At 27.2% G+C, this 9,676-nt stretch overlaps 2 pseudogenes; one reads left to right on the top strand and one right to left on the bottom strand.

Moving 5' to 3' along the window:
- The first annotated feature begins 2,113 nt into the window (after window positions 1-2,113).
- Window positions 2,114-2,932, top strand: LOC124555285 (annotated as a pseudogene).
- Window positions 2,933-3,338: 406 nt separating this feature from the next.
- Window positions 3,339-4,289, bottom strand: LOC124556603 (annotated as a pseudogene).
- Window positions 4,290-9,676: the final 5,387 nt, after the last annotated feature.

The following is a 9,676-nucleotide window of genomic DNA, read 5'->3' as shown; positions in this document are numbered from 1 at the left end:
GCAGTACCTGTGTTAGGTGTTAAAATTGACGCAACGCCAGGTCGACTAAACCAAGGAATATTTACAATAAACCGACCTGGACTGTTCTTTGGACAATGCTCAGAAATCTGTTGAGCAAACCACAGATTCATACCAATTGCAATTGAAAGAACTTCAGTAAACTTATTTATCAAGTGATTATCTAAGATAATCTAAGGAGTTAGTTGAAATGTATAATATTAGAGTGTCAATCTAATATAACTAAATAATTAGTACATCAGATGACTGAAAGTAAGTAATGGTCTCTTAAACCAAAAAATAGTAAATTAACGACTACTTCTGATGGGGAAATTTAATCCAAATCCCTAATATATCACCTGTCATATGATTCTCTCTATTCATTATATTTTCGGCTACATTAATTTTATTTAATCAAATAAACTTTTTCTCATTTAAACCAAATCTTATTAAAACAGCAGAAAAAAGAACAATTGATAGAAAAAACTTGAATTGTAAATGATCACAAACTTATGTCCAACATTTGATCTATCAACTAATATCTTCAATTTATCATTAAATTGATCTAGAACATTCTTAGGATTATTATTAATCCCATCAATGTTTGACTTACACCATCACGGATTAATATTATTTGAAATAAACTAAACTTAACCTTACACAATGAAACCTTACGCTCTAATAAAGTTAAATAAGCAACACTAATTAAAACACAATTAACTAATAAAAGAAAATTCAAAATAAACATATTTAAATCATAAATTATCAATACTATTTGTAGAAAAAACCTACATAAAAGAATTTTAAATTCAACACATTAATCTGTCAAAATAGTAATCTAATTAATATTAATCAATAAAATAAAAAATATTTCAACCATATGGTCCTTTCATACTAATATGAATTAATAATCTTAGGATAGAAACCGACCTGGCTCACGCCGATCTGAACTCAGATCATGTAAGAATTTAAAGGTCGAACAGACCTAATTACTGGGCTACTGCACCCAAAATTTTTCTTAATACAACATCGAGGTCGCAATCTGCTTTGTCAATATGAGCACTCAAAAACAATTACGCTGGTATCCCTAAGGTAACTTAATCTTCTGATCATAAATTACAGATCAAAACAACAAACATAAATAAATCATATAATAATGAAGAGTTTATTTATTCTGCATGTCACTCCAACAAAAATTTCCATGAGAACGAATTATAGAAACTAAAATAGAAAGACCTAGAGCACCTTCACAAACAGAAAAAAACCAAAAAAATAACAGGAAAAAAATAATCATAATCAAACTCAATAAGAAAAACAATAGCTAATATAATAAAGAAAGAACAATATATTCTAATCTCAAAAGAACCATTAATAAATGCTTACATTTAGAAGAAAATACATAAACACCAGCAAAATAACCAATAAAGAAGTAAAGACAGAGAATATTAACATTAGTTTTAATAGTTTAAAAAAAACGCCAGTCTAGTAAACCGGAAATAAGTCCAGCCCCCACTTTTAAAACTTCAGAGGTGGAAAAGCTTCCAACATTCGTCCCCAAAACCGATATTTTAATAAACTAACCCCTGAAAGATCAAAATAAAAATTAGATCACTATCAAACGTAATAAATATTAATTTTATTAAATTAAGACACCCAATATCAATATTGCTTTTGATTATCCTACAAACTTTTCTAGTTGGACTAATAACAGGAACAATAATGGAAAGATCTTGATTATCATACATTTTATTTTTAATGTTTCTTGGTGGTATATTAGTTCTATTTTCTTATATTACGAGAATTGCATCAAACGAAATATTTCAACCTAAATCAATTACGATAATTATTACCTGAACAATATGTGTATATATTAGATTAACATTAATTATTTTAGATATAACAATATTTATAGACTTTTTCAAGAATACTGAAACTATAAATATTGATAATTCAATCAATTATCATGAAATAACAATATCTTTAGAAAAACTATATAATAGATCAACATTCATTATCACAATAATAACAATAATTTATTTATTTTTAGCACTATTAGCAGTTGTTGAAATCACTATTATTAAACAGGGGCCTATTCGTAAAGTAAGATAATTTACTAATGAATAAACCCTTATGATTAAGACATCCTTTAAATAAAATCATTAATAACACTTTAGTTGATTTACCTGCAACACCAAATATTTCATTTTGATGAAATTTTGGGTACCTACTAGGGTTATGTTTGGCAATTCAAATTGTAACTGGACAATTTTTAGCTATACATTATACATCAAATACTGAAATAGCATTTAGTAGTGTAGTTCACATCTGCCAAGACGTAAATAATCGTTGAATTATTCGAAACGTACATGCAAATGGAGCTTATATAATTTTTATTTGGATTTATTTACATGTAGGACGAGGAATTTACTGCGGATCTTACATATACATACACACCTGAATAATTGGTACAGTAATTCTATTCTTAGTTATAGCAACTGAATTTATAGGATACGTTCTACCTTGAGGTCAAATATCATTTTGAGATGCGACAGTAATTACTAATTTATTATCAGCAATTCCATATTTAGGAACAGATTTAGTTCAATGAGTGTGGGGAGGGTTTGCTGTTGATAATGCAACATTAAATCGATTCTTTACATTCCATTTTGTACTACCATTTATTATTGCTGTAATGGCAGCAATTCATTTATTCTTTCTTCACCAAACAGGGTCTAATAACCCCTTAGGCCTAAATGGAGATATTGAAAAAATTCCATTTCACCCATACTTTACTTTCAAGGATTCTATTACAATTGTATTAATAACATCATTACTAATTAAACTGTGCTTGATTAATCCTTACCTCCCAGGGGATCCAGATAATTTTGTACCTACTAACCCACTAGTAACCCCCGTTCATATTCAACCAGAATGATATTTCTTATTTGCATATGCAATTCTACGATCAATCCCTAATAAGCTAGGAGGTGTTATTGCATTATTCTTATCAATTAGAATCTTAATAATTTTACCATTTAATAATAAAACACTATTCTAAGGTATTCAATTCTATCTTATTAATCAGATTTTGTTCTGAGTTACAGTAGTAGTTGTATGCTTATTAACATGAATTGGTAAACAACCAGTTGAAGAACCTGATATTATAACCGGACCAATCTTAACAGTTATCTACTTTACATGCTTCTTAATTAATGTTCATGTTGCAAACACATGAGATAAACTAATTAAGGAATAATAAGTTAATTAGCTTAGGAAAAGTATATGTTTTGAAAACATAAAACTAGAAGTTTAACTCTTCTATTAACTTTTCTTAAAAATTTTCACAAAATAAATGAAATAAATAAAATCTTTAAACCAACAAAGAAAATAAAAAAATTCAAAGATAAAGGCAGAAAACTTTTTCAAGCTAAGTTCATTAACTTATCATTACGAAAACGTGGTAATGTACCCCGAACTCAAATAAAACCAAAGGACATAACAGCAAGCTTAATAAAAATTATAAAAGAATAAAAATCACCACCTACAAATATTAAAGCTAATACTATTCTTATAAAAACAATTCTAGTATACTCAGCTAAAAAAATTAAAGTAAACCCGCCTGCACCATATTCAATATTAAAACCTGAAACTAAGTCAGATTCACCTTCAGCTAAGTCAAAAGGAGTACGGTTAGTTTCAGCTAAACAAGAAGCAAAACAAGCTAAAGCTAAAGGAAAAGAAATAATAATAGATCAACAATAAAGCTGATAATATATAATATCAAACATGTTAAAACTACCAATTAAAATAATCAAAGATAATAAAATTAAAGCAAAACTAACTTTGTATGAAATTGTTTGAGCAACAGACCGAAGAGAACCTAATAAAGAATAATTTGAATTAGAAGACCAACCAGCAATTATAACGGTATAAACACCTAATCTAGTACAACATAAGAAAAACAAAAATCCATAAGAAAAAGAACATATATAAGTTAAGTAAAGGAAAATCATTTAAACAGTCAAAGAAATTATTAAATTAAAAACAGGAGAAAAATAATAAAATAAATAGTTAGATTTAATAGGAATTGGCTGCTCCTTACAAATTAACTTAACAGCATCACTAAAGGGTTGAGAAATTTCTACAAATCCTACTTTATTTGGACCCTTTCGAATTTGGATATAACCTAAAACCTTAAGCTCTAATAAAGTTAAAAAAGCAACACTAATTAAAACACAAATAACTAATAAAAGAAAATTCAAAATAAACATAAATAAATCATAAAGTATCAATACTATTTGTAGAAGAAACCTACATAAATGAAATCTAAATTCAACACATTAATCTGTCAAAATAGTAATCTAATTAATATTAATCAATAAAATGAAAAATATTTCAACCATATGTTCCATTCGTACTAATATGAATTAATAATCTTAGGATAGAAACCGACCTGGCTCACGCCGGTCTGAACTCAGGTCATGTAAGAATTTAAAGGTCGAACAGACCTAATTACTGGGCTACTGCACCCAAAATTTTTCTTAATCCAACATCGAGGGCACAATCTGCTTTGTCGATATGAGCTCTCAAAAACAATTACGCTGTTATCCCTAAGGTAACTTAATCTTATGATCATAAATTACAGATCAAAACAACAAACATAAATAAATGATATAATAATGAAGAGTTTATTTATTCTTCATGTCACCCCAACAAAACATCATCATTGAATATAGAAAGACAAACAAAAAACTATATATAAAGTAAAATGTTAAGCTCTATAGTGTCTTCTCGTCCTAAAGAAAAATTTAAGCGTTTTGACTCAAAAGTTAAATTCAAAAATTTATTAAGAGACAGATGATTTCTAGTCAAGCCATTCATTCCAGCCACTAATTAAGAGACTAATGATTATGCTACCTTTGCACGGTCAAAATACCGCGGCTCTTTAAAAATCCGCTCAGTGAGCAGGCCAGACCTCAAAGTACTTTCCAGAGGACATGTTTTTCATAAACAGGCGGAACTCAATTTTGCCTAGTTCCTTATAATAAATTCACAAGGTAAAAATTATATACAGATAAATATACTAATTCTATCATTATTACAAAGATTTTAAAATTAAATCAATAATTTTAATAAAGAACCTAAAATACTTTTAAAATCAAAGTAAAACATAATGAACTAAAACGTAATCTTAAATATAGCTGGATTAAAGCTTACTATTATATTTCATAAAGCAAATTATGGTTTATTAACTTCAAAGGCTATCCCTTGAAGAATAAATAAGTTAATATTTATACTTAAAAAATTAAATAAAAAAAATTAACTTCAAAAAATTAAATTTTTTCTTAAGAAACTAGATATCTTGGGAAACGATTAACATCTCATTTTTATAAATAATTTAATGATAATTATGATACATTAACTATAAATTATTTATAAATCAACCCAAATCCAGACAAGTAAAGTAAATACTAAAATTTTGATAAACCCTGATACAAAAGGTACAATAAATAAAACCTTCTTTAAGAATTTAAAATAATATTTCATAAAACAATTACATTACCAATAAACTATAATCTAAAAAATCATTTCCACAAAATATACTAAGACAAAATTGGACAAAATTATTTTTATTAAATAATTAAACAAAAAATAAATATAATAAAATAAATAATCAAGATATCCTGATTTGCACAGAAAAATTTTCAGTGTAAATGAAACACTTTACTAATAAGTTACATCTTGAAACTCTTCCTAGATACACTTTCCAGTACATCTCCTATGTTACGACTTATCTCATCTAAATCGAAGCTACCTTAATATAATAAAATTGAATAGTCAATAATGAGAGCGACGGGCGATGTGTACACACCTCAGGGCCAATATCAGTTAAATTAAATAAATTAAATTACTATCAAATCCACCTTCATTAACAGTATCTCACCATCAAATCCATTATAAACAAAAATCTATTGTAACCCACCGCCTCATAACTATAAGCTGCACCTTGACCTGAAATATTTTATAATTATAAATCTTGACAATTATAACTTTAAAAAGATTCTATGATAACAGAGATATATAAACAAATAAATTAAGTAGAGTAAATCGTGTATTATCAATAACGGGGTAGGTTCCTCTGAATGGAATGAGATACCGTCAAATTCTTTGGGTTTAAGGACCTTAGCTAATAGTACCCTGGTAAATATAATTAACATTTAAGATTATTGGGTATCTAATCCTAGTTTATTATTTAAATTTCACAGATTCATAAAAAGAGTTATAAATAAATTTTAACATTTCACCTTACAAATCTATATTTTAACCCTAAAAATATAAACAACTGTTTTAACCAATAATATTCACTTGTATCAATCGTATAATTGCGGCTGCTGCCACAAATTATGCCGATACTAAATCAATTGCTAAATCCAAAATCACTTGATAATTAAATCAAATTACTGCTAAAAGAACATTTAGTTTAACGAAACTTACATATAATACAAAGAAAAAGTGATTAAACAAGCAAGATTAAAACTTTTGGAAACAAAAATAAGAAATTTGAAAATTTATGAAATAAAGAAAAAATAAAAGATTAAAATATTTAAAGAAAAAAAAAAAAAAAACACAAAAAATTACAAAAAAAAGAAACGCACCCCATATGACCACAACTTCTCTATTATATATAATTAAAAATTAATATGGAACATGTATACCTATAAATGTATTATATTCCTTCTTATTTAATCTTTCATCTCACTAATAATAAAGAAAGATTAAATAATATAATAAGTATATTTTTACAATTATGTAATTTAATGTAATGTGTTATTAATATGAAATTAACTTTATATTGAATTAACTTACATATTAATTAGTTAAATAATTTAATTATAGAAAATTATGTAATTACATTTTTATAATTAATATAATCGTTCATATTAATATAATATTTTATATTTATTATAATTAATTATATTTAATATATCCAATTATAATAATATATAATATTAAATTACGTATTATTATATAATTTATAATATAATAACCTATTTTAAGCTTAAAACATAAGTAGCTTTAATCCTAGGTAAATAAACGTATTAAAATAATCATATAATAATTATAAAACAACATTATAGGTATTTAAATTTAATTAAATGTAATATATTAATATAAATTATTTATTATATATGTATATATATATTCAAATTATCCGAATCGAGATAAATCGATTAGAAATAACCAAAATAATACGTAAAAAAATTCAAAAAAAAATTTTTATTTATATATTAAAAATAAATGAAGTGCCTGAGTAAAGGGTTACCTTGATAGGGTAAATCAAGTAAATAAAAATTACCTACATTAAAAATTGCATAAGACAGAATTAAACTACCTCCTTTAGGACCAAAAACTAATGTGCATCATACACCTTAATGTAAAAAGGTAAGCTAAACAAGCTAATGGGTTCATACCCCTTTTATAGAGGTATCAGTCCTCTCCATTTTAATGACCAACAACTCTACAAAACTTCTCTTCCTATCAACATTAATGATAGGAACGATCCTGTCTATTTCATCAAACTCCTGATTCGGAGTTTGAATAGGACTTGAGATCAACTTACTTTCATTTATTCCGCACCTAACAAGAAATAAATATATAATACTAAATGAGTCGTCAATTAAATATTTTATTGTCCAAGCAATAGCATCGACATTACTATAATTTTCAATTTTGCTGATTCAAATAAAGTATCCAATAGGGTGAGAAAAAGAATTTATTCCCTCAATAATAATTAGATCTCGATTGTTATTAAAGATTGGAGCTGCACCCTTTCATTTCGGATTTCCAGAAGTAATAGTAGCTTCGAGATGAAATAACTGTTTAACACTAATAACATGACCAAAAATTGCCCCAATAAAGGTATTATCTTATTGTATTCAACTAAGAACTTTCATTTGAACAATTATCATTCTAAGAATTATTATTGGGGCAATAGGTGGCTTAAATCAAACATCTCTACGCCAACTTGTAGCATATTCCTCAATTACACTTTTAGGGCGAATAATTAGATCCCTAACGGTCAGAGAAAACATCTGAGAACTATATTTTATTGTTTACTCACTAGTAAGACTAATTATGGACTTATTATTTAAGCAAATAAATCTGTTGTTTATGAACCAAATTTATTCAGCCAGAAATATAAAAACTGAAATTAAATTCATAATATTTCTATCTCTCCTATCCCTGGGTGGTTTACCACCATTCCTTGGATTTCTACCAAAATGAACTGTAATACAATCATTAATAGAAAATAACATAACAACTATTATAACCATTGTGGTTGTTTTAACTACAATTACACTCTATTATTATATACGTCTTAGATTCTCAGCCCTAATTATGTCATACACAGAAAATTCATGATCTATAAAAGTAAAGTCTCAAAAATCAAGAATTATTCTTCCTATAAAAGTTATAATTTCAACAATACGATTAATCTCAACATCAACCTTGATCTCATTATACTAAGGACTTAAGTTTATTAAACTAATAACCTTCAAAGTTATAATTAAAAGAATAATCTTTTAGGCCTTAGTAAAATTTTACACCTCTAGAATTGCAGTCTAGATTTATAAATGAATATAAGACCTAAAACAAGGTAAGAGAGAAACATCTCATAAGTAGATTTACAGTCAACCACCTAAAATTCAGCCATCTTACCACAAAAATGATTATTCTCAACAAACCATAAGGATAATGGTACTTTATACTTCTTATTTGGAGCATGAGCAGGAATAGTAGTAACATTAATTAGAGTACTTATTCGTGCTGAACTTGGTCAACCAGGATCTCTAATAGGAGATGACCAAATGTATTATGTTATTATAACAGCCCACGCATTTGTAATAATTTATTTTATAGTAATACCTATTATTAATGGTCGATTTGGTAATTGACTCGTACCATTAATAATCGGTGCATCAGATATAGCATTTCTACGAATAAATAATATAAGTTTTTGATTACTGCCACCTTCATTAACATTTCTTCTTACGTCTTCTATGGTAGACAACGGTGCTAGTACAGGATGAACAGTTTACCCCCTCTTGCAGGAGCTATCACACATGGGGGTGCATCTGTGGACCGAGCTATTTTTTCACTCCACTTAGCAGGTTTATCATCTATTCTTGGTGCAGTAAACTTCATTACAACAGCAATTAATATACGATCAGAATGAATAACTCTGGATCAAACACCTTTATTTGTATGATCTGTAGCTATTACAGCCCTTCTCCTCCTTCTTTCACTTCCAGTATTAGCGGTAGCTATTACTATATTATTAACAGACCGAAATTTAAATACATCAATCTTTGACCCTGCAGGAGGAGGTGACCCAATTCTATATCAACACCTATTTTGATTCTTTGGACATCCAGAAGTTTACATTTTAATTCTACCAGGATTTGGGATTATCTCTCACATTGTATGTCAAGAAAGAGGAAAAATTGAATCATTTGGAACATTGGGTATAATTTATGCTATATTGTCAATTGGGCTAAAAGGATTTATTGTATGAGCACATAACATATTCACAGTAGGAATAGATGTTGACACACGAGCATACGTTACATCAGCAACAATAATTATTGCTGTACCTACAGGAGTTAAGGTATTCAGA

The sequence above is a fragment of the Schistocerca americana genome, chromosome X (assembly GCF_021461395.2).
Source record: "Schistocerca americana isolate TAMUIC-IGC-003095 chromosome X, iqSchAmer2.1, whole genome shotgun sequence".
NCBI lineage: Eukaryota > Metazoa > Arthropoda > Insecta > Orthoptera > Acrididae > Schistocerca > Schistocerca americana.
The sequence above is the reverse complement of the archived record's forward strand: the minus strand, read 5'-3'. Positions and strand labels throughout refer to the sequence as shown.